Here is a 27,419-nt window from a genome sequence, read left to right on the forward strand (position 1 = left end):
CTTCAGATCGGAAGGTCCTGCGTTCGAGACCCAATCTGAGCGGTGCATAGTTAAGTCCTTGAAATAGGGGTTTTACTCACATTATCGCCAATCAGACATTATGTCTCGTCCTACATGTTAAGTTCGGCTGTTAGCTGGAGACCCTTTGTAATAGCGCTTTGATCATGCTTAGTGGATATTACGCAATATAAATGCTCTTGTTTTTCTCCTCCTATTCTAATCGCCCCATCTCTCAAATCTGTCTCTTCCCTTTTACTCGCCCTCCTGTTTTTTTTATATCTCCTTCTCTTCATACCCCTCCCTGTCTCCTCTCTCTCTCTCTCTCTCTCTCTCTCTCTCTCTCTCTCTCTCTCTCTCTGTGCGCACGTATTTGTGTTTGTATGTATGAGTTCGCCATTGTACTCGAATTAATCGCACGTCATTAAATATCATTCACTCTAATTTTTTGTTTTGACTTGACACAATCTCTCATTCACTCTCTCACACTCTCTCAAATTCATTCACCCATTCTTTTTCTTCATACCTCCTAAACGTCTCCCAGTCTCCCCCTTCTATTCTCCCTTCTTCTCTCAACAGCATTTCCCCGCGTTGTGGTTGTAACTGGCTCACGCGCGTTTGCGAGGGTGGGATTTTGTGTGAAGTTGGGGGTAAAAAAGCATCCGCTCACGCCGATGGCGGGGACAATCTCCTCGGACTGTGGCTATTAGTATCAGTTTATCATCAAGTGTGTTTATGATGATGTGTGACGGTTAACGGTGATATTTTATCCTGTACTCATCATGCTTGTTACGGGTCATTTAAAGGTAAGCACTTGTACGATTATTACTGTCGTTAAGCCAGGAATATTATTATTATTATTATACCCGTTTGGTTTTGGGGGAAACCCAGTATTACTATAGCGTAATAGCAAAAAATATTACGAGGAGTTCCTATTATCCTTTGTAAATAAACGTAGCAGTTCAATATTTTTTTTAATCTGCCCGCATCCGGTAATTACTAAAAATAGATTTTGACGCGTAATGATATCCTGACTACAATAAAATATTTTAACGTTAATCGCTGAATTCGAGAACAAATCATAGTAAAAAAGAATGCATTTTGATATGAAGTGAGGTAGTATAAAAGTATGCACAGCGGCACTGGTAGTTTGTTCGAAAATCCGAACATGGAAATTCACGAATCTTATATATATATGACAGCGATGAAAAAATTCAAAAAGTGAACCAGAACTTGTCAAACGTTTTCAAACCTGTGATTTTGAGAAAAAGTTTTCAAGTTTAAGGGTTATCTTAATTCATCGATATTTGAACTTTAATATCGATAGTATGCGTTTCAGAAAATGAATCATCAATTCAAACAGCCAGATCAGTTGTACTAACACACAAAACTATGTGTAACCTTAAAAGTGTATAGTCTGATTGAGAGAATTCAGTGAGAACTAGTGACTCAACCAAAAAATCAGTAACAAAGAGCTGAGTGACGTTATCTTTATTTATTCTATAAACTCTTCTACGATTATTACTATCGTTTTAACTATGCAAATTGTAGGGACAATAAGCATTTATTATGCATTGGCCATAAAGCAAAGAATAGAGGCAGCCTAAACAAAAACGAATATAACAGCTTCCAAAAAAAAAAAACAAAAAACAACAAACAAACCAAATCATGGAACGTTTCAAAACCCTTCTTCAGCCAACAACAAAAAACAATAAAAACATAAATACATTACGGTACGAAAAAAAAACAGATCTACGACTATATGTTTCGAACGTCGTCTCTGTTGTAGAAAAATCTTAGAATGTCTTGGCTGCCAAATATGTGGTTCACCATCTCAAAATGGTATTATGTCCTGATGGGCCTGTTGCCAAAGAGATTTTTAGATTTTCGACACTTTAAAAAAGTTATGTTCATTCTCTTCAATAAAACATAAAGACTTCGCGACTCTCTTTATATGATTAAAATGTATAATTCTTCAACTTTCAGTGTCTCGGCATAATACCGTTTTGAGAAGGTGGGTTGGATAATGTTGACCGACAATGGATTGTGAGTCCCCAACATTCCTTGTTTGATATTTTGTCATTTTCCTCTGTAATCATATTCGTTCATGCTTCAAACTTGGAAATGCGATGCGTAGTTAGCACCAATTCAAAATTAAAACCAGTGAGCTTTATCAAAGGAAATCTGGTAACCACGCGATAACTTTTTGTGTTTAATCTTGTCACTAAAAGGAAATTTGGTAGCTAAGCGATAACTTTTTGTTTACTGTAGTCACTAATAGTGATGAGTATTACTGCTGGGTGGACCGTGAGGGTCAGAAATAAATCACGGACTTCGCCCGCCCGGGATCGATCGTGGTCCCTTTACTTTACGTGTGAAACGAGTACTCAACCAACTAAGCTATCGGGGCCCCCCATTCCATTATTTGTTTGAGCATCTGATATTCAATCATCTTTTAAAGTCTAGGCAAAGAGACCATTTCTTCTTCACAAAAGATCGATATTCTTCGTGTGAAGTTGAGAGGGGATTATGAGCACTTTTTGTGTGTTACCATTTACAAGACTCTTCTAATCTCATTTTAACTCCTTTTCCATTTTAAACAAAGTGTTCACGTGAGCTTCATAGTGGAGTCGTCAAATCTATAGATAAAATACAAACCTGAGAAGAGCTCAAGGATGTTTGCGTCCGAATCTTTTTGTTGTTGGTTGATCTCCAATAGAATGGTTTCAATAGATGGAGCGTAATTGACGTCACTCAGTTGGGGGCAGCGTGGCTCAGCGGTACGGTCTTTGCTTCGTACCCGAAAGGTACCGAGTTCGATCACCCGCCGCCTGCTGTGTGGCCTTGAGCAAGTCACCTCGCCCAAGCTCAATGTGCGGCGCTGCACTACGGCTGACGCATGGGTTATTCCAGTCTTCCCTTGGAATTGACCCTGGAGACAAAAATTCTCCTATGGGATGAATAAAGGGAATTTATTTATTTTATTTTTTTTCTTTGTTATTATGTTTAGACTGTCATCTTGATGATTAGTTGTCAGAAAATTCTATCAACCAGACTCTAAATGTTCAAGTGTTAGTTCGTTATATCTGGCTCGTGGATGCAGTGAGCATTTTACCTAAACGCATAGCATCAATAGAATGGAGTTAACGTGGTCCATGACTTCAATCTGATAAGATGTTAGGAGTTGCCCAGATGTTGAAAAGTGAATTTGAATTTTGAATTATCGGAAATTATTTTTTTTTTGATATTAAAAAATACACTGTTTTCTCGCCTCATCGTAAAAAACAAACTTAGGACTTAACCCTCTCCTTACCACCAAAAGCAAAATCGTCACATTTGTTACGATACAATATACGGTATTCTTATTCAGATTTATTTTGTACATCCCAATGATCTGTGTTTAATTAATAAGAACATAAGTTGTTTTGTAGAGAGATTGTTTAAGTTTAAAAGATCATGTTTTTCTGCTGGGTAACCCGCCATTTTTGGGAAAATACTGAAAATGATCGGTAAGGAGAGAGTTAAATCACGTTTATGGCTTAAAATTGAAGAGATGGGTTACTGATGTGACCCATCGATTTTAAACGGTATTATGTCCTTGTGTGAAAATTTTTTAGCAGTGATTTTAAATATATATGATAAGGAGTGTGGGATTTCTGTGTTTTTTTTGTTATCATTTCAAAAGACGGCATTAATTTATTGTACGCGATAATACATAGAAACTTAATACAAGTCTCATAATTTTTGAGCATCCTCTCATTCCGACATAATACCGCTTTGAGGTTATTGGTTATCTCGAAGTGAAAAGAAGGGATGCTGCCAGGTTTGAGAATTCTGCCAAGGTGAAGGTCGGGTCATTGAAATCGATCGAAATTTATTGGAAGGACGAGTTTTTAAACCACATTTTTAAATACGTCTCTTTCCAGAGTACGACAGTTAACTGGTTAAAGAAATACGGGTCAGATAATTTGTGATATCTGACCGATTTGGACACTGCTTACACCGCTAGAAATGAAAATATATGTCCATTCCTCTCCAGTATCACGTGACTTTATACATTTGGGCAATAGGATTCAATAGTCTGATGTCAAGTCCGCCCAGCAACCAGCAGCTTGGTTCTGAACAAAGAAAATCGGTACTTTTTATTCTTCATGCTGGATAGAACTTTTTCACATGTCATGTGATCAGAATGTATAAAAGTCAAACCATGATCCGATTTATAATGTCTTTCTCCTCTGGATACACTTTTATGCTTGTCGGAGAAGTATGTCATTGTTCCGATAGTGTAGAATCAGTTGCTATGCGCCGTTACGAGGGAAGTGGCGTCACGACTGTTAAACCGTATTCTTTGTCTTAATAAAACAATTTATAAACGATGTAAACCCTGAACATGTGGGTTTCGATATTATCTTAACCTGTCAATACACCTCACAGTTTTAGTTAAGAGAAAGCATATTAAAGAGCGATGAGATTATTATAACACTCCCTTTCTTTCTTTTTTTTTGTTCATATCAAAATTCGGGTCAGATAAATTATAATGATATCAGGCCATTGAATAATGTGATTAATGTTCCATTCATTCTTCTTACCATTTCCTATGATTTTCTTAGATATTTTGTTATAATATTATTTTTTAACCGAAATAAATAACTTATTGGCCTCGAGGAAAGATCTCGTAACTTGGTCCTTTGGTCCTTGGGATCAATAGAATTCGAGATATCGGTCAAAAATCTTATTCGTTACTTATTTTGGTCGTTGCTGTTTTTGTTGTCGTAGCTAATCAAGAGTCCTTTAAGATTGTTATCTTCTGTATAGTGATATGAAGTGATACGTGAAGATCTTTCTCAGTTGTTTTGTTGTGCTATCGAGACTGGGGTTTTTATACGACGCTGAATCAAAAAGTTATGGGACTAATCTCCTACTTATTTCATTTTCTCCATATGACGTCATCTCTATCTCAATTAGACTTATACATGTACTCCTGAAGACAAAAGTTGAAAATTTTGATTCTGTCAAATTTTGACAAAATTATCGCAGTTAAAAATGGCTGCCCCTATAGATGTCCATCGGCGACAGACAGCTGTCATTGAATTTCTTGCTCTCGAAGGAGAAACCTCGAGTAATATTTTCAAACACCCCGAGAAAGTTTCTAAAACTTAGGCATTAGTTAGAAGCAGTGTTTTCAGGTTGGTTGAAGGTGTATATCATCAATTAGGAGAAAATTAGAAGCAATCCAACACACAATCTGACACTCCCTCAACCTTGGCAATCATATGATTTGGATGGACAACGATGTCTTACCTCCTTATTCACCAGGTTTGGCACTCTCGGACTTTCATCTTTTGGTCCACTGAAGGAGGCATTGAGAGGACATTGCTTTGAAAGTGATGAAGAAGCCAAGACAGCAGTGAAAATTTAGCTCAAAGCTCAGTCAACTCAGATTTCTGGGACGGGATACAGGCCCTTAAAAAAGACGTACTGTGGCTATCGAGAGAGTCGGAGACTATGTTGAGACGTAGCATTCTACTCGGCTAATGCCAAGCTTTAATTTGAGATGTGATGCATGTTACTGATTTAATTGGTTTTTAATGTAATAAGCAGAGTCCCATTACATTTTGACTCACCATCGTATTTTCAGAATTAGAGGGAGACGCCAAGGCTTGTGATACGGGTTTTAACTGAAAACGAGGTAAAACTAATATCACTATATATTAGCAATGGAAAGTGGCAGACGTCTATAATAATAATAATAATAATAATAATAATAATAATAATAATAATAATAATAATAATAATAATAATAATAATAATAATATATCTTTATTGTCCTCAATGTTTATCAATGACATGCATTTTCATATAATATTCACCTATTCTGACCGTCAGATAACTCGTACCAACACAAAACTATGAGTAAAGTTTTGACGTATATAGTGTGAAAGACTTTTGCAAGAACTTATGGCTAAACTGGCGGTCTCAAAACAATTACAAAGAGCCAAGTGACGTAAATTTAATTAATTTTACCAAAGAGCTGTGGAATATTAAGTTAATATCAGAACAAAGCTCATTTTATTTTCCAGAGAAAAACGTCGCTGTTATTGTTGTTATTTAGCAAAGATCATCGTAATGTTTTAATTCGTCACTTTTTGTAAAAACAACGGAGGCTCCGATACATAAGGATTAGATACTATAATATAGTCAATCTTACATTTAAAAAAAATTTTTGTTTGTTTTTGAAATGGAGCCTTTGATTTAATTTAAAATATTTTTCAGAGGTTAAAATTTTCAAGAAACAGGCTCTAGTTTTAATCCGCAGAATTTTCTTTTGCTTTTCTTGACAGTTTATCATTCATGTTTGAGGAAATTTTTATTTAGTATAATTTTTTAACAAAATAAACTATAGCATACGTCGCGAGAACGAACCTCTCCTCTCATCAAAGCAACGCCAAGTAAGGTATATACCATCCTTGAAAAAGTACATTTTAGAAATTTTGGCTAGAAAACTCACCCTTCAAATATTGATCAGTTAAAATGACCCTCATCTTGTCAAAATCTTTTAAATCTGGGACTTCCAGAGGTCCCAGGTTTGAGAGTTTTTGACAAGATTAGGGTAATTTTAATCGATCGAAATTTGAAGGATGAATTTTCTGGCCACATTCTTTTAAACTATGTACGTCACTATTAAACAACAGTTTTAAATGTCGTGTTGAGCCGTAACGAAGACTCATCGCAAAGGAAATCCTTCCGGTTCTAAGTTTCTTAGATTGTCTGGCCTTGACCTTCAAGTCGGGTTTTTATACTTTGATAATGCAAAAAATATATATAAAATACTCGAATAAATATGGAAAAAACCTCATCAGACATAAAATTCAGACAAATCTCAAAAGCAACAAAACCCCCCAAAAATAATGGTCGTGGCATGGAATGAATTTTGCATCTTATTGGCTTCCTCTATTTCTCTAATATTTATTTCTTCCTCCTTTTATTCTTAGATATTAAAAATTACTTTCAAAAAGGGACTACTTCATGTCGAAATGATATGAAACACCATTCATGTCTATTTCCTTTTATTATGTTGTGTCAGAGTTTACGTTTTATAAAGAGTGACTGTTGCGTCAAAAACGGTGTTGGAAAATAATCCATCGATATATTAAGTTGACGTTCTCACTCCCCCCCCCCCCAACCCCATAGCCGACTCCAATACAAGCTTGTTACTGTTACTCAAAACGATTAACCCCACAGATCCTGTGCATTACTCAAAATTTTAATACAAGTTGTTGAAACATATACTACATGGTGTCGTCAAGTATGGCACTGCAATTCCTCTCTTTACTGTGTTAAAATATTGTGGAAAATGCCCACACCCCGTGGGGTGGACTGGTTCGGCTGTTTGGCATATTTAAAGGTGCCTATGCCAAATTAATCTGAGACTTTTTGTGTGTGGCTAGTTGTCTCATCGTGCCATAAACGTCAAGCAATGTTAAGCGTGACCAGTGGTAAGATGGATAATTGTTATCGTGGAGAATTAATTCTCGTCTTGTCGTTGTGTCCTTGGGTAAGGGTCTTTACACACATTACCCAACTCGACTCGGATGTGAGTGATTACGGGCTACAGTCAATGACGAAAATTGAAAGCTAGTTAGGGCAGATGAAATGGAAATATGGTTCCATATGGCCTGCTTGGTGAATAAATAAATCCTTGTGAAGCGCATGGAACTTGGTTGGTCCTTGGAAATGCGTTTTCATAAATGTTTATATTTATTTTATCTTCATTAAATTTGTAAAGCCTTTTTTTGTTACAAGTTAGGATTGATTTTAATCGACTTATAAAAGAGTAATAATATCCATAAAAGCTGTTTATCAAAGTACAACAGTATATATTATATCTAGAAGTCCCAGGTTTGAGTTTTTAACAAAAGGAGTGACGTTTAAACGATCGATAATTGCAGAACGAGAGATATGGTTAAAAGATCTTGTTTCCTTGATTAGATGATAGACGGATCTTTCTTGACGAAAAGCGTCAAATTACAAAAATGACATATTAATCCAACTAACTACTTCCATCTTCTGTAGGTAGTCCTTCTAGACATTCATTGGGCATATAGAACGAGAGATTTTCTCGATTTATATAGCTCTAAACGGGCAATAGCCATTGCTTGCTACCCATTTGATTGAATACGTACTATTATTATTATTATTATTATTATTATTATTATTATTATTATTATTATTATTATTATTATTATTATTACTATATTATCATCACATATTTTCACATATTGACAGGTCCAATTATCGGCCTGTTTTAACATTGTTGTAATGGACATTATTTTGCGTTTTATTTGAGAGTATTTCCATTATATCAATGAGCCTATAATAATCTGGGTTGTCAGACCTGCAAATGGGTACATGTCGATTCTCACTGTTAGAGTAGAGAACAATAAACAAACCCTACCTTTTTCTTAAAACTTGTCACATTGCAGAAAATTCAACAATTTGTTTTTTAAGCTTATAGGCTTATCTCCTGCGTGACTTCAATACCTAATTCTGACTTTGCTAGCTATCAGTGGGGTGTATTTCTTCTTTGTCACTCATTCGCGTACTTGTGATACACACAACCAGCCGTCTCTGAAGGGAATGGACTAACGACAGATTTTAAGACTAAATCTTAAGAATCGCAAAACTGCAGCTTTTCGCAGTTCAAGAAATGGCTTTCAATATTGTGAATCAGCATTTTGATATCATTAAAAGTTTATAATTTACCCTTCAAATTTTCAGATAGTACCATTTCCTATACAGGTTGGCACATGAATGTCTTGCTGTTTAGGGATTGTTGAAATTTTTCCTTCCTTCCATTGTTTTTGTGGTTTGTAATTGTTGTTCATCAACTTCTTGTTATTCATGTTCTTGTTCCTGTTCTTATTCTTGTTCTCCTCCTCCTCCTCCTCCTCCTCCTCCTCCCCCTCCTCCTTCTCCTCCTCCTCCTCTTTCTTCTTCTTCTTCTTCTTCTTCTTCTTCTTCTTCTTCTTCTTCTTCTTCTTCTTCTTCTTCTTCTTCTTCCTCCTCCTCCTCCTCCTCCTCCTCCTCCTCCTCCTCCTCTTCTTCTTCTTCTTCTTCTACTTCTTCTTCTTCTTCTTCTTCTTCTTCTTCTTCTTCTTCTTCTTCTTCTTCTTCTTCTTCTTCTTCTTCTTCTTCTTCTTCTTCTTCTTCTTCTTCTTCCTCTTCTTCTTCGTCTTCTTCCACCGCATCATTATCTTCTTCCAATATAACAACCCACAACAAAGTGTGCAACCTCTACTAAAGGCAAACAAAATAAAGCCATGGGTTAGCCCGAGTTTTGCAGTTGCGCTCGAAAACTCTTTGTTCGACTTTGTGGTTAATAGTTACACTCGGCTTTTGATGAGTAAATCCCTGGTTTGATTTCCGATGTGAGGGGAGCAAATTTGATTCTCTGGAGAGGACTTCCACTTATATGTTCTAATTACAGTGTTTTCTTTGTTGAAAACATTGTAATATTATAAATATACCATAAACAGAAGTTTGTCCCCTTCTATTTGTTAATTGTTCCTGTTGGTTTGCGATGCCTTACAGACCGTTCTGAGCACATTTAGTGGATACTGCTCTATATTAAAATTCGGGTTTTATCTGAGATCACGTATAAGCACCGCACTTACATTTTATTGTCCTCCAAACAGGCACGAAAAGGTTTTTATTTATTTACCAACCGTTTTAAACTTGATTAAAATATATATTGACCGAATTCTCGAATTTCACGACGGAAATCCCCATCTGTATCGATTTCCTTGCCACTCAAACATCTACAACTCTTGATCACTCTATTAACTTGGCTAAAATAGGGTAAAATACATTCTTGACAAGTGAACAATCATGAAGAATATGATTAATATTCAATAGTTGAAGCTAGTGCAACAGTTAAAAAAAATACTGACAATTGGAAGTGCTGTTCAAATGTCATGACATCTGGGCAATTGTTGCCATTATCCGACAATACTTAAAATTGTTCACACGTTTTATCAAGAAAGTGATTAATTCAGACAAGCACCGATTAAGACGATCCCCAATTTTTTTTTCAAATGTCATAAGACTGAGATTTCTTTTAAGCCTCCTATTTCAGATACTTTGATGTTTTAGGACACTTTTAATGATCGATAATGGAAGTAAAAGTTATCTGGTGGCCAAAATGGAAATAAAAAGTGTGTTTTGGAGCACAACTGAACATAAAATACTGTCGTGTGAAATGTGTTTAGATCGACGTGAAATAATTGAACAGATCTATAGCCACCTTTAGGACATGCTAAGTACAGACCACCTGCCAACCTGGACTTGAAAAAATTCGTAGTTTTCAGGGGTTTTAGCATATCAGACATTAGAACTACTATTAAACAATACCAATTTGTCATTAATATATTAAAATAGTGCTTTTAACTCCCTTGTATATAGACTAGCTACGGCAACAAAACGTTGTTTTCAAGAAGTTTTATTGAATCAAAGATCTTTATATAATTGCCGGTTTGGAGCCAAAAATCAATAGTATTAGGCAGGTCTAGCCAAGCAGCCAAATCAGTCGACCCCACCATTTGTGAGCATTTATTACGATGTTTTAACACAGTGATAAGAGGAAGAAGAAGAAGAAGAAGAAGAAGAAGAAGAAGAAGTAGAAGAAGAAGAAGAAAGAAGAAAACATTTTGACAACAGTTACATTTCATTCCCGAGGCATGTAGACGAGACAGAAATCTTTCAAAAACCTTTTAAAACGAAACTTCTTCGATGCCTTAGGTTTTAAGATTTTCTGTAATCATGGTCATTAAAATCGATTGGTATGAGTATATATGAAGAAGTCAGTGATGCTCAAAATCTGTACAGGCCCTATTTCAGTATACTCAGATGACTCTGTAGTAAAAAAAATGCTATACTTATATTATGATCCTTTACTCATTGAAATTTGATAAAGAAATAGCCTAGTTCAATATTAAATAACACATAAGTTTAATGACAATATGGTATAGCACCGATATAACCTGAAAAGAACACATTAATTTATTTTGCTTTTAAGATCTGAAAATGTTTGTATGAAACAGTGTCAGACGAAGCTATAAAGAAAAATACAAGGAAAAATTCTATTCCAAAATCTTTATCTCACACCAGTGCCTGCTCCATAATTCTTAATTTGATATTTAAATGTATTTTTGCAGAAGACTTGTTCTTCAAATATCGATTTAATATGACACTCGTGTTGAGAAAAACTCTCAAGTATGGGACTTCCTGGGTATGGCAGAGCATCCATTCCGTGAAAGAAAACCGAAGCTGTAAATGACAAAGGAATTTATGTTAAAAAGAAGCGTTGTTTTATCCAGTTAACTGCAGTACTCTTGGAAAAACACTTATTTGAACATAATTTGGCCAAAAAACACGTCCTTCAAAATTCGATCGTTTTAAATGACCCTCCTCTTGGCAAAAACTATCAAACCTGGGTCTTCCCAAATTTGAGAGTGTTTGCCAAGATGAGGGTCATTTAAATCGATCGATATTTAGAAAGGACGAGTTTTCTGGCCAAACTTTTAAATACGTGTTTTTGCAGAGGGCGGCAATTAACTGGTTAACAAGAAGCTTTTAAAAAACAACAACAAAACATTCTTTCATCGAGCTGTCAGCTTTTTATGACGTACGTACTGTTATTGAGTCCAGCAGTACATTCTAATACGCTCTCTAATTACCACCCTGGCCTGTTGGTCAAAGAAAGACGACTCGCAGTTATCTGATAATTTGTTTCTCACTCTTGTGTCCGTCACGGTATTGGGTAATATCAGATGAGGTGATGCCAATGGTGTTGATGAAGTATCAACTAAGATTATGACCATAAACTGATTATACGGAAAATTGAGAAATCTTACATCAACTTGATATAATCTTTGAAGTTATTTGTCGATGTTTCTTTTAATGTTTTTTTTTCTTTTCCACTGACAAACCCCAATCCAAATTGAATCTTAACTTTCATAATGTAAATACGATCCATTAATTCAAAACGGTATTATGTGGGGATGAACAAGATAACAAAATATCGGGATTTTAGAGCCAAGGCAAGCGATTGCCAATTTTAATATTTGTATCTCCAAGAAAGAATATTTATCCTCCGGATAACACGAAAATACAATCAAAATTTCATAATATCTATCGTAAATTAAATTTACAGCATCTAAATCTCCCCGTCACAAGTTTGAGGGAGGCGGTGGGTTAGAAATATCCCGTTTTCTTTCAATTTCATGTAGCTCTTTGGTATAATTGTTATTCAATATTGCTTGCACCCGAAACCGATATCAGACTTTTTGCCGAGGGAAGGAACAAAATTGACGTCAATCAGCTCTTTGTTATGATTTTAGTCAGCCATTTTTATGAGTAGTTCTCCCCGAATTATATTAGACTATAGATGCTGTGTGCTTGCTAAAAACGCACAACATTGCCATCCGGAAATATAACGGGCCAACGCACAAAACTATGTGTAACCTTAAACGTATGAGAATTACTCCTAAAAATGGATGGCAAAAACAAGCACAAAGACCCAAGTGATGTCAACTTTGTTCTATCTATAAACGTTTCATGATAGGCTGCAAACTGAGTGCATTTATTTTTCTCTCCGATCCGTCTTGCCCTCCATTTAACAATTCTGCTCAGTCGGTCTCCTGTTTTGTCATAGCAAAGTGAGTGCAACTCACTCGTTTTTAGTTGCCAAACCGAACAGGAACCGAACGCGAACGTTTCTATCTCAGTTTCCTATCAACAAAGTGAAACAACACATGGAGTTTCTTGAGTGTATTATAATGTGTTTTAGAACACCTTTGGATGATGAGTTCTCACTAAATATCTGTTTGAAGAGTAATATAAACATTTTATGTTACACATGGTTTTGTTGCCGATATGTTTCATGTGTTTGTTTTGAGTAAATTGCAGAAATGTATAGATAGTATGCAGATGACGTCACTCAGGCCTTTGTTATTGTTTTTGCCATCAGCGTTTGTGAGTTGTTCTCACTAAACTGTATTAACCAGACTATAAAAGTTCATGGTTACACAGAGTTTGTGTGTTGGTCCGTTATACTTCCGGATGGCAATGTTGTGAACTCCTTGGCCAAGCGCATTCTATCTATAGCTAGATAGAAAGAAGTTGGTGTCACTTTGTTTTTTTGCCATCCACGTTTTTATAATTCTCACTTAACTGTATTATCCAGACTATAAAAGTTCATGGTTACACAGAGTTTTGTGTTTTGTACCATTATACTTTCGGATGGCAACGGCAATGTTGTGAGCTTCTTAGACAAGCGCATACTATCTATAGCGTCTACGACACATTGGTCTTTCACGAACAGGGGACGGAAATGAATGCACCCAGTTTACAGCCTTACACATACTTTTGTGTGTTGGCTGGCGGATGTTGTAAGTATTTTATCTAAATGCATATCATCATTTAGGTGCACGCTTTGGGAATCCCCATTTCCAGTGCAAATTTTAAAGTTCATTTTCACAATCATCTTCCGAGTTTTTAATTGAATGGGTTTAATTCCTCCTCTTGATTTATTACATTTTCTATTCAAGGTTAGATCTATATTAATTTGGCCAAGTTTTATGCCAGCAATCTGCGTCAATCTCAAATACATACAGAATCCAAGATTCGTGGCCATGATCCAGTTCACATCAATCTGACAACATTAATGAGCATCTTATCGTAATCTCCACGAGAATTAAGACAACGAAGAAAATGTAAGATTACGTGGGAGACATTTCAATATCATTCAATAATGGCTATAGCCTCTTGTTGTCAAAACACGGAATTTTTTTTGCTGATTCGAGGGTTGTTTATTGCCTGACACCACCGAATATTCCTTCTCTTTCCAGAGGTTGGATGCCACCTAACAATCCATTGGAAGCCACATTACATTCGTTCAATCTCATTATAATCATTTCCTCAACTCGATCTGTCCAGCAATTTTTAAAAATGTCCTTCCACTTCTTAGTTTTCTTTAAATTCTACATCCAGTGTGTATTTTTTGGGTGACGTATTGTGTTCATTTACAATGATAAAATGTACAATGTTTCTTGTCTTTTCTCTTGAAAATTGCTTTGATTTTAATTTAATTGGATTCAGTAGTCTGATGTCACGCCGCCAGGCAACGGCGGCCATCTTGGTTCTAAACAAAGAAAATCATAACTTTTTATTCTTCATGCTGGCTAGAACTTTTCATTCCTTTTTCATATGCCTTTTGATCAGAATGTGTAAAAGTCAAGACATGATCATATTTATGTGTTTTTTTTCCTCTGGAAGCGTTTTTATGCTAGCCGGAGAAATATTTCATACGGGCGTCCGCCATTGTTCCAATAGTTTAGAGCCAGTGTTACTAAGTTACCATGCGTCATTAGGAAGGAAGTGACGTTACGACTATTGAATCCTATTGCTTTGAGAACCCTGCCGTTCGACCCCATTGCCGTTCCTGGCAGTTTGTTCATCGATGTTTTCTTTAATGATAGTTCATCGCGCATCAGTCGAATAAAACCACACATCAACTTTCGTGCCTGTCAGGAGACGACAGTATGTAGTTGATGAGCGGCAATGAGATATAGATAATTATTTCATGATAATAACGATGATGATGATAATAATAATAATAATAATAATAATAATAATAATAATAATAATAATAATTTAATAATAATAATAATAATGATAATATTAATAATAATAATGATGATGATGGTGATGATAATGATAATAACAATAATAATAATAATAATAATAATAATATTAATAATAATAATAATGATAATAATAATAATAATAATAATAATAATAATAATAATAATAATAATAATAATAATAATAATAATAATAATAATAATAATAATAATAATAATAATAATAATAATATGTATATAGATAGTATGCGCTTGGCTAAGAAACGTATAACATTGCCATCCGGAAGTATAACGGACCAACACACAAAACTGTGTGTATCCATGAACGTTTATAGTCAGGTTAATACAGTTCAGTGAGCATTACTCATAAATACGGATGGCAAAAAAAAAAACAATAACAAAGACCTGAGTGACGTCATCTTCGAACTATCTATACTATGTATAATAAAAAGAAGAAGAATAATGCTACTAAGGTCTCAGCGCCCTTTTTTAAATGCCGGTTATGCTCCTCGGTATTTCACAGATATATAATACGTATGTACAAAAAACCTTACCCGAATGACTGAACAAAAATGTTATTTTACATTATCGAATTTCTTGTCCATTTGAGAAGATCAGATTATACATTACTTATTCAGTTAACGATGGGAGTGACCGCTAAACTTAGCAAATAACGTAAGCATGACCATCGTGGCATGAGTGTAAGTAAAATACTCACTAGTTCAATTTGCCTGATAAGTCCAACACATTGTGTTCTGAGTGAGAATCTAATGAGAACTAATATCCCGAATGGCGGCCTAAAAACAAAAGCAACGAGCAAATGACGTTAACTTCTTTCCTTCTATTGTTTGTAAACAACCAGCCATATTTGTCCGAGAGGCCTGAGGTGTGTAAAAAATTCCGTGTTTTGACTGGTCAGAAATCTTTTGGTTAATTTGGCTTGAAGTGAACAAAACATGTCTCTTTTGTGTGTGACAAATATACAATGCCAATCATGTAAACAGAGCCATTCTCAAACGCATCTATCATGTAAACAAATAGATTTCTAAAAGAAAGTTCTATTAGGTGCCCTCATTTGCACGGCTGATAACCCGATTCCTTATGGGCTCCTTGTAATGGAAATCTTTAAAAAAATGACGCAAAATATTGTCAATTACAACAATGTTAAACTAGGTCCATAAGGGGATCGGATGTCAGACCTGCATATATGAACACGCCATTTTACCACATATTTTGTTCTTTAGTTGTGTCCAACATAGTGTTCACTAATTATTATTAAGTGGACAACACACATGTAAAAACAACTTTATTTAGGGCTTGGTTGTTCCTACGATGGAACTACTCACAACATTACAGAATTCCAAGCAACAACAATGAGATACCAGTCCCGTGGGGAAAGCTGTTTTTAATTTTCTTTTTTTTAAATGTATTGTAATTTTAACCAGTGTCGATTATAAAAATCTGGTATATTTATTTATTTATGTTATACCCAAATGGTGTGTATTATATTCAATGTGCGAAGTTTATGCGAAAGCTATCAACTTGTATTTAACACATTGGCGCATAAAACAAAACTCCAAAAAAAAAAAATCAAAACAAAGAAAAATCAAAAATCAAAACAAAACAAAACAAAACAAACAAACAAACAAACAAACAAACAAACAACAACAACAACAACAACAACAACAAAACAACAACGAAAAAAAAAAGAAAAAAAAAGACTGCGCCCAACCTCTAAAAGCATATCAAATTTACGATGTAACTTACATTTTGTATTTTAAAATGTCCAATGTAAAATTTGCTCTGTTGCGCATTTCAAATCCCAAAACACCGCAAAAAATAAGATAGAATTGGATAAAATAAAATACGTATAAAGCATGTCCCTTGAGAGGTAAAAAGACCTGATTATATTGCTATGTCGACCGGATTTTCTTTTTAATATTCATGAGTGCGACATTAAAACAACAGCTATCATTTGTTCTCAGATTTGCCATCCAAACGATACGAGTTAATAAAAAACAAGATAGTTATTACGTCATGATAAGCCGACAGCCCCACGGGACATGAGCTAATACCGTTTCTATTGTTTGAAGAGGAAAGAGAGAATTGCTTCTTATCCCTCGGACACCACAGAATTCAATCACAAATCTCTATTACGACTGTGCCTGTGGTCATACACACTTAAACTGACTGTTGGGATTTTCTTTGTAACCTCGTACTATGAGAAAAAAAAAAACAACAAAACAAACCAACAATGCAAACTTCGATGGTAAAAGATTCTTGCACTTTTAAGTTCAGAGTTACGAATAAGTCTAGACGTCCAGTCTGATAGCATAACGATTTGAAAAAGTGCGTATAAAACAGAGTCAGACAAAGCAGAGTGGAATATACAAGAAAAAAAAAACATACCAAAAAGTCAACTTGCTTCAATGGAGGCAAATTATTTGTGATGATTTTTTTTCTTGCATTTTTTTTCTCTGCTTTGTCTAGAACTGTTTCATTAACGCTTTCAGATCTTTATCTTACACCACTGCCAACTCCCCAATTTGTCAGTCTGATGGTCTGGTAGTACTTTTTTCTACCCCATATTTATAGTCTTTTTTATTGATAGACAAATCATTGAAGTTTATCGATATGGAAACATGATGAAGTCGTCAAGTCCGTTTGTGATATCCTCCGATAAAGCGTACGATGCGGGTTGCGTAACATATTGATTGAGAGCTCGCTACAAAATCCCTGACGCTATGAAATATATAGCTAGTGTTGCTAAATCATACCCTCCGCTTGATTCCCTTTCTGAATTATGATCATTCCGAATGTCCAATCAGTAGACATGTTGAATGAAAGGCAAATGATGAATTTCATAATCAAATATGTCGGAATTCTTTGGACGTGGGGGGGGGGGGGGGGGGTTACTTAGTCTTTGGGTAGATAAAGAGAATAGAATTTATAATTTCTTTCAATTATTCTCACACGGAAATTTATCTTTAGGGATAGAAATATCTCAAAGCGTCATCCCAAATACATCTGAGCTCGATTAAGGTGACTTGCTTAGCGTGGTTGAGCTGGGAGGGGCGGAGAGAAGGGTTCAAATCCTGAGAATCAAGCTACATTCAGTACATGAAACGAAGACAGTTACGCTGTGTCTCGCTGCTCAGATAGGTCTATATCAAAATTTGCTTTTTATTTATACAATACAATCAAGAAAATAACATTGAGTGAGAAGAGATCGGTATAGTTTCCAGCTCCGTGGACCCGCCTGTAATAAGTTTAAACCATTTTGTTGGACACAAACGTCGCCCTAATCTTTATCTCTTGGCTTTCCTTGTCAATGGGTGTAAATGTTAGAATAGGACGTTCAAATCTCTGGTCGTACGATTTCTCTGTGCCGACGTGTACTAATTTGCAGGTCTGATAACCCAATTTATTTTGGGCTCATTTTTGACATGGAAATATACTCTCAAACCAACGCAAAATATTCACCGTTAAAAACTATTAAATCAAGGCCATAATTACCTTCGGTTATCATACATGCTATTATGTGCACATTGGTCTGTGTGTTTTGGTCATTGTAAAAAAAACATTGTTAAAACCCATGATCTTGTTCAATTTCTCTATTCATTTCCATATGTAAATGTTTCTGCTCGAAGCTCGAAGAAATAAATAATAATGTGAAATTGAATGTAAGCTTCAATTTAATTACAAAAACAGATCAAATGAACGTTTCGGGTTTCCCCTTTATCAACAAAACAGGATGAATGAAACACCACAGATGAATGAGATGATGTGGTAGTTGGCGTTGTTGATAAAGGGGAAACCCGAAACGTTTATTTGATCTGTTTTTGTAATTAGATTGAAGCTTACATTCAATTTCACATTATTATCTATTCATTTCCATAAATTTACAGACGAAACACTTTTTTTCGGGCGTTGAAAAGGTGCTTCATGTAAGGATTTATCGATTTTTTTTGCATGAAAAACACACCTGGAGGCAGCATATAACTTGTAGAGAGCTGAGAGTGGTTTGCTCGCAGGCTGTAGCTTTCCCAGTCAATCTGTAAAGGAATTTAACCTTCTCCGGAGAAGATAGTGAAAAAAATGCTAACAGACAAATAAAAGCATTACTGTTCTCAACGCTTTATCTTGATATTTTCTAATTCGTTCAATAAATGTAGTTACGTCAGGCAAACTATTGGCCAATTGTTGTCATGGAAGATATGTTGTCTAGCTTTAAGAGAGTCTTTCATAAAAAATGATAACAGATCATAGCTATATGGATATAGGCCAGTATGATAAGTATAAATAGCTTTCATGATCTGTCTTCAACATCTATCTCGTGGCGTTTTTCCAAACCAGGGCTTCCGCCGAATCAATCGTTTCCGGCATTCTTCAATTATTCTAAATAGGAATAGGGATTTTTTTTTCATATACTCTCTCTTTAAATGTGGCTATTTACAAGACAGTTCTCCTCGAATTTCTGTTTGTTTTGTTAAATATAACGTTTGTGAACAGCGTTCAAGCTGTCTATCAGTCCATTTTCTGAATGTCACAGTTTGCTCTAGACTTTTTGTGCCCAAATGTCAATAAGTCTTCAGTCCGTTTCTTACAACCTTTCTCAGTCTTTGTAACGCGAATAGTCAATAACTTCACTTTTGGCCAAATGTCAGCGCTTTGTAATATGTGATTGGTCTGGCTTTCGTGTTAAGTGCTCAATTTTGTTGGATTTTCTGCAGCGACCATTCTTTTGAACGTAATCTCAACATAGCCTTGAATCCAAAGAGATTTGATTGATCCGTTGGCAATGTGCGGGTTTGGTCTTTAAACTTGTAGTTTTCTGAACACAATAGAATAATAGTAAAGAATATCACATAGAATTTTACGCGGCTTTGGTAGATGTCAAGATTAAAGAAGTCACATAAAAGTCGGTTCATAGTGACCTTTTAACTTGTTACCCTCTATAATACAGACCATGTGTTTTTACAAAGTACTTTTTAACAATATAGTGCGAGGTTCTGTTCTAGTGGCACGATACTCGAAAATAGCGTAAATAGTTCGAAATACCGTAAATTTGAGTCCTTCAAAAAATCTCTTTCCTCACCATACTCAGGTGTAAAATGAGTATCTGTCTTGTATCTGATGTGTACAACTAAATGAATTAAAGTAAATACAGAGGCGTTTAAAATATCTATCTTTGTCTGACTATACCTCTGTTCTATAATAATTGATCTTAGTCTTGTCAGTAATATGACACAATGGAGACAATTAAGCTGTTTTTCACTTACTTAGATGGCCATCACATAAATTGGGCTGATATTTGAAAATAGATTAGACTGGTCTAATTATAATATTAGTGTCGACCCTCATGATATGTGGTATGAAGAAAGCTTAAAATGTCTAAGCCTTCCAACATGAACATTTAGAAGAGAGAGAGAGAGAGAGAGAGAGAGAGAGAGAGAGAGAGAGAGAGAAAGAGATAGATAGATAGATAGAGAGAGAGAGAGAGAGATTTATTTCAATTATATAAACTAGTTCACGGTCTTGGTAACGTAAAATACAATGATTTCTTAAAAGATGCTCTCAAATAAGACTAATTTGCGCATGGGAATAAACTCAAAATATTTATTTCAAGAATATAAATTTCAATTTGGAAGAATGCACTTATATTCCGTATTGCCAAAACATATAATTATAGTTTAAAATTTTTAAACTAAAAAACATCTGAAGAACACTTGGTCCAATCCAAAGCCATATTACTGATATGATATGATATAAACAAAATAATGATTCCGAGAAAAATAAATGTGTTCTAAAGTTTAAACAAATATAATAATCATCTATGCCCGGGACAGAAAGGGATATTAGGGTGTAAGAAAATGGTAAAAAAGGGTGAAGTGTTTATTTGGGCTCTACAAAACATGAAGGATTCTTCAGTCACTCATTACAAACATTGGGTTACAGGAACAATCCTTTGCTTACCTCTAACCACAGGGCAATTATTGATCTTTCTCACTGTACTCGGATGAATTTCGGAAACAATGTTAACCCCTTATATCGGATGACATTGATCCTACCATCTCAAGGGTCAGTTCATGTTTAATGATAAAATAATATGATGGCCTCCGAAAAAACGCATTAAAAAATCGTAAATTGGCCAACAGCACTTGCGTTTTTTTCTTTCAAATTTAATGCTATTTAAAGTGCTTACTACGGGATAAAATACAGAATTTTGTCTAATTTTATATCTTGAAGTACATATTTGAATTTATTACCTCCTGTTAAAAGAAATAATATAAAAGACTGTTAAATCCACATCATTAATGAATGAGACTTTTCTGACCATTTTATTATTTCTTCTTTCGTCATGTCATAAGAGATTGGAAAAGTCTCGTCATTCTTCTCGATCTTGTAACAATCTGTAGCTATCAGCCCAGCCCAACTCTGGATGTCGTTTAGCCATGATCTTGGGAGGCGTGAGGATCTCTTCTTGGCCTTTTGCCCCTACTATTCCTTCAACGGTGGTTTTACATAATATACTATTACACAGTTTTGTGTGGCGAAAGCATTTTCACTTTCCTGGTCTATATTATTTTCACTGTTTTCTTGAGGTAGAGAATATTGCAGATTGGCCCTTTGGTCTTTTTGTTTTGGTTTGTTTCCAGCTTATTTCTACCCCTGCGTCGAAAACTCCACATTTCAAATGCAGCTATTTGCCTTTCCAAATCCTGATTTATCGTCAATGTTTCTGAGCCGAAAAACAATGCATTATAGAGATTACGTTTCCATTTTATTGTGTAAAAAACAAAACAAAAAACAAAACTAATCACGGTATACAATACTTAAAGATAAATAGATACTGGATCCATTCAAACAAAATGTAACCCATCGCCTAAAACCGGTATTATGGTGAACCAAATATCAAAATGTAACTTTAAAGTAAAAATGAGTAGAAATGTAAGATTTTAGATTTTATCACTAAAAGCAACCGTATCTTTTGTCTTCAATTCAATTTTTATCATTTAACCAGTTAAGTACGTACGCTGGAAATACGCCGTATTTAAAATTTGGCCAGAAAACCCGTCCTTCAAATATCGATCGATTTCAATGACCCTAATCTTAGCAAAAACTCACGAACTTTTGGGATTTCGAGAATTACCAGTTTGAGAGTTTTTGCCAAGATGAGGGTCATTTAAATGGATCAATATTTGAATGAAGGTTTTTCTTGCCAAATGTTAAATGGGAATTGACTGGCTAAACTACCCCGACATAATACAATTCCGAAGCGTTAAATCACAAATATTAACGTTAATACTTCTTCTTCTACTTTTTTTTTTGCATAGTCCACTCTCAAACCTAAACCACCGCCTCAATTCGGTTTTATATCGGATTGAATCGGATATCGAAAAGTGAATTTAAAGTGATTTTGATAAGATGATATATTTATACAAGAGATGAAACTAAAATGTTTCTGCGTATTAGAACAAATAGAATGAACCCAGGTCATCTTAATATGTTTGACCATATCAAAGTGACATATTAGGAACAGGTACTGGTTTATGATAGAAATATGAACAAGTCTGTATCGACGTACTTACAGGTCTGGTGACCGGGCGAAATTATGGGCTTGTTTCAACATTGTTGAAATGAACACAATTTTGCAGTGGTTTGAAAGTATTTCTATTAAATAATGAACCCATAAACATTTGGGTTATCAGACATGCAATTAAAGTACACGTCGATGGGTATGAAACAGAGCCAGACAAAGTAGCAAGAAGAGACTTGAACCTCAGACTTCTTGACTTCCTGGCTATCGATCCGACCTGCTACCATTACACAATAGTTACCCTTTGGTTGGGACGATTTAATGCCTGTATTCTTCACCAGAGTACCTGTTTCCGCTTTGAACCCAGTCGAGAAAAACTGATTTTTTGGGGGATGGTTTTTTAAAATCTTCTAATATTTATTCTTTCTGCTTTGTCTAAAAACTTTTTCACACAACATTTTCAGATTTGTATGTTTTGCTATCAATTCAATTTTCACCATACTAGCCAAGTCGTCATAATAACGTTTTGAGGTCAGCTGTGAGTCACATACATTATTAGTTTGATTTGAAGAGAAGAATAGTGGTCTGTGATACTGGAAAATGTTACAAATTTCATTTACCTTGGAGCACAAATAGAAGCCAATGGAAAATCGGCACCAGATATCAGGAGAAGACTTGCAATTGCAAGCAACAAACTAAACAAAATGATAGCAATCTGGAAGAGCGAGGAAGTCAGACTGAAAATGAAGATCCTAACATCCTGTATTTTTCCCACTGCAATATATGGATGCGATACATGGTCTGTAACCAAAGAATCAGAAAAGAGAATAACCGCCTTCGAAATGAAATGCTATAGAAAAATCTTACGCATCCCGTGGACAAACAAAGAAAGCAATGCAAACATCATGAAAACACTAGGACTAAAAAAGTCCCTGCTAATGAGTAAGATAAAAAAGCTGAAACTCAATTACTTTGGGCACTTGAAAAGACACGACACACTAGAGAGAGATGTACTGGAGGGCATGGCGGAGGGCAAAAGAGGCAGAGGAAGACCACAAAAAAGATGGCAACAGGATATACAGGAATGGCTCAACAACGGCGTGACGGAATGTGGCAGATGGGCACAAGACAGAGACTTCTTCCGAAGGACTGTGTGGGAGGCTACGTCCAAGTGATATGCCACAGAGAGAGAGAGAGAGAGAGAGAGAGAGATATACCTTAATTCTTGTGCTAATGGCAACCGCTTTCGTACCGGTAGGTCCCTGGCTTGAGTCTTGTTCTGAGTGAATCAAAATTGAGTACTAGGAAAAAGTTCTTCACTCACATTCTCTCAGAATAAAATCAGTACCTGGTCGTTAACAGCATGATCTATGTCGAAAAAAATGGTCCTACTGTCTTACATGCGTCATGTCCTGTCTTACATATTAGTCCTGTCAGCTAGATGCCGTTGTAAAACGCTTTGATCCCATTTAAGTGATATTGCTCTATATAAATATTCATAAATACTCAAGTCTATTTTGTGGAATTTATTCTGTTTGCTACTTTGTCAAATGGTCTTCCAGATAAATCGATGCAAAATCCTTATCTTCAAACGAATTACAATTTTGCGTGATTTAAGGCTTTACATTAGAGGCCTCGAAATGTTAGGATTTAAAAACAAAGGAAAGAAGATTGATCAGCAATCCCAGGGTAGATGGAGGAGGTAATGAAAACGGATTAGGTAATTAATGGAGGATGCGTAGCCAAGTGTATAAGATGGTAGGTAATTTGTGACTCGCCACGTCAATCTGGTATTATGTTTGAAGGAACCAGGTTAAGAAAATTAAATTTAAAATTAAAATAATCTAAATGAGGAAATTTATGTTTTTTTTAAAGTTTAAGAAAAAGAGCCATTTTTCCCACACTGAAGGCATTTAATCAAACTCGGATTATATACAATGTTAAAATTTGATTTTAAGTATCCTGTTCACCCTAACAAAATACTGTTTTGAGATGATTGCAGATATTGTTTTAATTTTCATATAAACTATTGATCCTTAATGCGTTATTGTAAAGAACTAAAAAAGTGTGTATGAAACAGTGCCAGACAAACTAAGAAAGAAAAATAAGAGACCCCTCACCCCCCCCCCTTCCCACAAAATCAGTCCACCTCGAGGAAGACTGATTTTTGGGAAGTTTTTTTTCTTGTATTTTTCTTTCTTTCTTTGTCGGACACTGTTTCATATACATTAACTCAGATCTTTATCTGACATCAGTTACTGTACAAGCCCCATAATTTCTTAATTTTATGGGTTATTGCATTAAACAAATCTAATGATGCTATGACGCCAAAACACTTTACACTGCTGATAGATTTGTAGTAGTACAAAGTAAAAACACGACAAACAAACCGACTGACTCAGTCAGACGGAGTATTGCTGTCGTTGTATGTATTCAAAAGAAAATTGAAAAAATTTCCTGATAGTCTGAAGTGTGTCTTTAACCAATTAATTGTCGTACTCTGAGCAAAACTCGTATTTAAATATTTGGCGAGAAGTCCTTCAAATGCCGATCGATTTAAACGACCCTCATCTTGGCTATAAAGATCAAACCTGGAATCTCGCGAAGTCCCATGTTTGAGAGTTTCTGCCAATATGAAGGTCATTTAAATCGATCGATATATGAATGACGAGTTTTCTGGCCAAATGTTTAAATACGTTTTAAAAAATTGTGCTCAAAAGCTTGATACCAACAGGTAACATTTTCCAGAAGGAGAAAGCTTTTTAGTAAAAATGAATAAATATTGTTGTCAACATTTTAAAAAAATCACAAACACGCTCAGCATCAAAAGCACAAAAACTCACACAAAAAGGAAAACAAAAAAAAAACAAAAAAAAACAATACCCCCCCCCCCCCCAAAAAAAAAATAGAAGAGAAATGTCAAAATGTAAAGGAAAGTAAAAAAATAAAATCTCATACATACAGGAAAGAACTGAAAACGTTAACACAACGGATCTTTAAATGTAGGAACTCCTTGCCTTAATTCGCCAGATAGGTTCTCCGACTTCGCAACTTTGGTTGTTTTCTTGATTTATTCTTGAATTCTTTGGTAAATAATGGACTCCATTTTGAATTATCCTCTGTAATGTTCAGGTTAGTTTGAAAGTGAAGTAGTTGTGCTGTAGTCGATTCAACTTATTGTTGAGAGTGAAAGGTAGGGTTATGTTGATGGTCTAACTCTGCTTTGTTAAACATTATAATTACTGCCCCTGGCCAATCTAACCGCAGATTGTGTAGCTGGGTCTATGATTAAATCTGACAGAAAGTACGCGGCTAAAATTAGCGTCCTATCCAGATGGCAGTTTGTAATTCATAAACACCACTCTTGAACAATTCCTTGAATAGTTCAATGGGGTCAAACTATTCTGAAGAACCAAAGAAGAAAAAAAAGTATATTCACATGGTTATGATTTCTTATACTGTAAACTTCAATGAATCTCCTCTATTCGCGGTTGTTCATTACTGTTCGTCACGAAAAGGTCAGAGACCTGAAAACAAACAGAGATAATCTTTGTTAATGCCCAGTAATCTGAATTTATACTTTGGCGAATTCTTTAATCTCTATTGTCTCCCATTACCAGTCCGATTGATTTTCCTTTGAAAGCGAATAAAGATGGAAGGATCATAGCGCCATGCTCTAGGAGGACTCTATTTCCATGCTCTAAGTGGTTAATGGTTTTTATTTCTTCATTCAACATGCACTGTCAATGATTTTGCTTGGGGCAATATTTTTTGACAACGGAAAACCACGGATTAGAGGTCAGTCTCCTATAAAACAGTGGTAATGTGTTGAGATCCCGGCTAGATGACCAGAGGCCCGTCTCCGATAGAATAGGGATAATGTCTGTAGATCAATACCAGGCGACTGGGGGTCCATCACCAGCTGAACGGGGAGAATTTATAGAGACCACTGCTAGGTGACTGGAGGTCCGTCTTCTATAGAACAGTGATAATGTGTGTAGAACAGTGATAAATGACTAGAGGTTCGTCTCCGATAAAACAGGGATAAAATGTACAAATCACTGCTAGATAGGTGACAAATTTCTCCTTCTCTGACAGAACACTGTTTTCATTTGTGCCATAAAATATTCAATAAATACTCAGTGCTCCACCTTGGAATTACGATGGAGTTAACAAGTTGTTAAAAAGCGAATTTAGATTTTTTAAAATCTAGATCTACATTTTATTAATTCATTTTTGCCATTTCATAAATTATGATATTAAAAAACAGCTTTATATAGCGCAATATCCACTAAATGTGCTCAAAGCGCTTTACAAGGGGTCCCTGGTCAACAGCAACATTTAACATGTAGGACAGGACATGACGCCTGTTAGGCGATATTACAATTTTTCGGACACAGACAAGATGTTAACGGCCAGGTTCTCATTTTACACCTGAGTACGGTGAGAGAATGTGAGTAAAGAGCCTTCTCCAAGGACTCAACTATGCGCCGAGCGCGAGGTCGAACCCCGGACCTTCCGATCCGAAAGCGAGTGTCATACCACAAGACCACATAGCCGCACTATTATTTATGATCAATAAAACAAATAAACTGGACTCAAGTCTCATCGTTTTTGGTGTAAATTCAATTTTCATCTTTGGTTTAACCCGACATAATACTGTTTTATATATATAAAATTCCTTTCATCCATCCCAAAGGGAAATTTATCTTTCGGGTCTATTCCAATGGGAGACTGGAATAGGCCACACAGCGCAGCGTACATTTCGGGTATGAAGCAGAACAACGCTGAGTCACTCGGCCCCCAGGTGATGTTCGAATGGGTTACAAAATATTAATAAATCAAAACCCTCTTTTAAAAAATACAAAACAAACTCAAATCACACAGTTTTTTAAAGCTCCAAGCTGGAGACATTTGTTTAGCAAATTAAGGGTTATTTTAATAGATCGATATTTGAGGTAATGAGTATCTGATCAAAATGAAAAAATGTAATTATGACAGCAGTAAGGTGATAGCGGAAGAGAACATAACCACGCCCCTTTGGATTGTCCAAGCAATCTATACAGATATCAAATAAAACGCTCACTAGGTCTACCCATCACATCAGTCACACAAACACACAAACCGTTTACGTTTATTGTATTATCAAATAGAATCTAATAATAAAAACTAATCACACA

General features: G+C 35.4%; 1 long non-coding RNA gene across 1 annotated transcript in view; it reads left to right on the plus strand.

Annotated features, from left to right (window-relative positions):
• Positions 1–694: 694 nt before the first annotated feature.
• The window catches only part of LOC144966749 (uncharacterized), a 182,212-nt gene continuing 155,487 nt past the window's right edge, over positions 695–27,419 (plus strand). The window contains exon 1 of the long non-coding RNA XR_013644264.1: positions 695–803. This is a non-coding gene — a long non-coding RNA (uncharacterized LOC144966749). The remainder of the gene's footprint in view (positions 804–27,419) is intronic.

This window comes from Berghia stephanieae, chromosome 2 (assembly GCF_034508935.2).
Source record: "Berghia stephanieae isolate SIO BIC M18660-M18661 chromosome 2, UCSD_Bste_1.3, whole genome shotgun sequence".
NCBI classification, from domain to species: domain Eukaryota; kingdom Metazoa; phylum Mollusca; class Gastropoda; order Nudibranchia; family Aeolidiidae; genus Berghia; species Berghia stephanieae.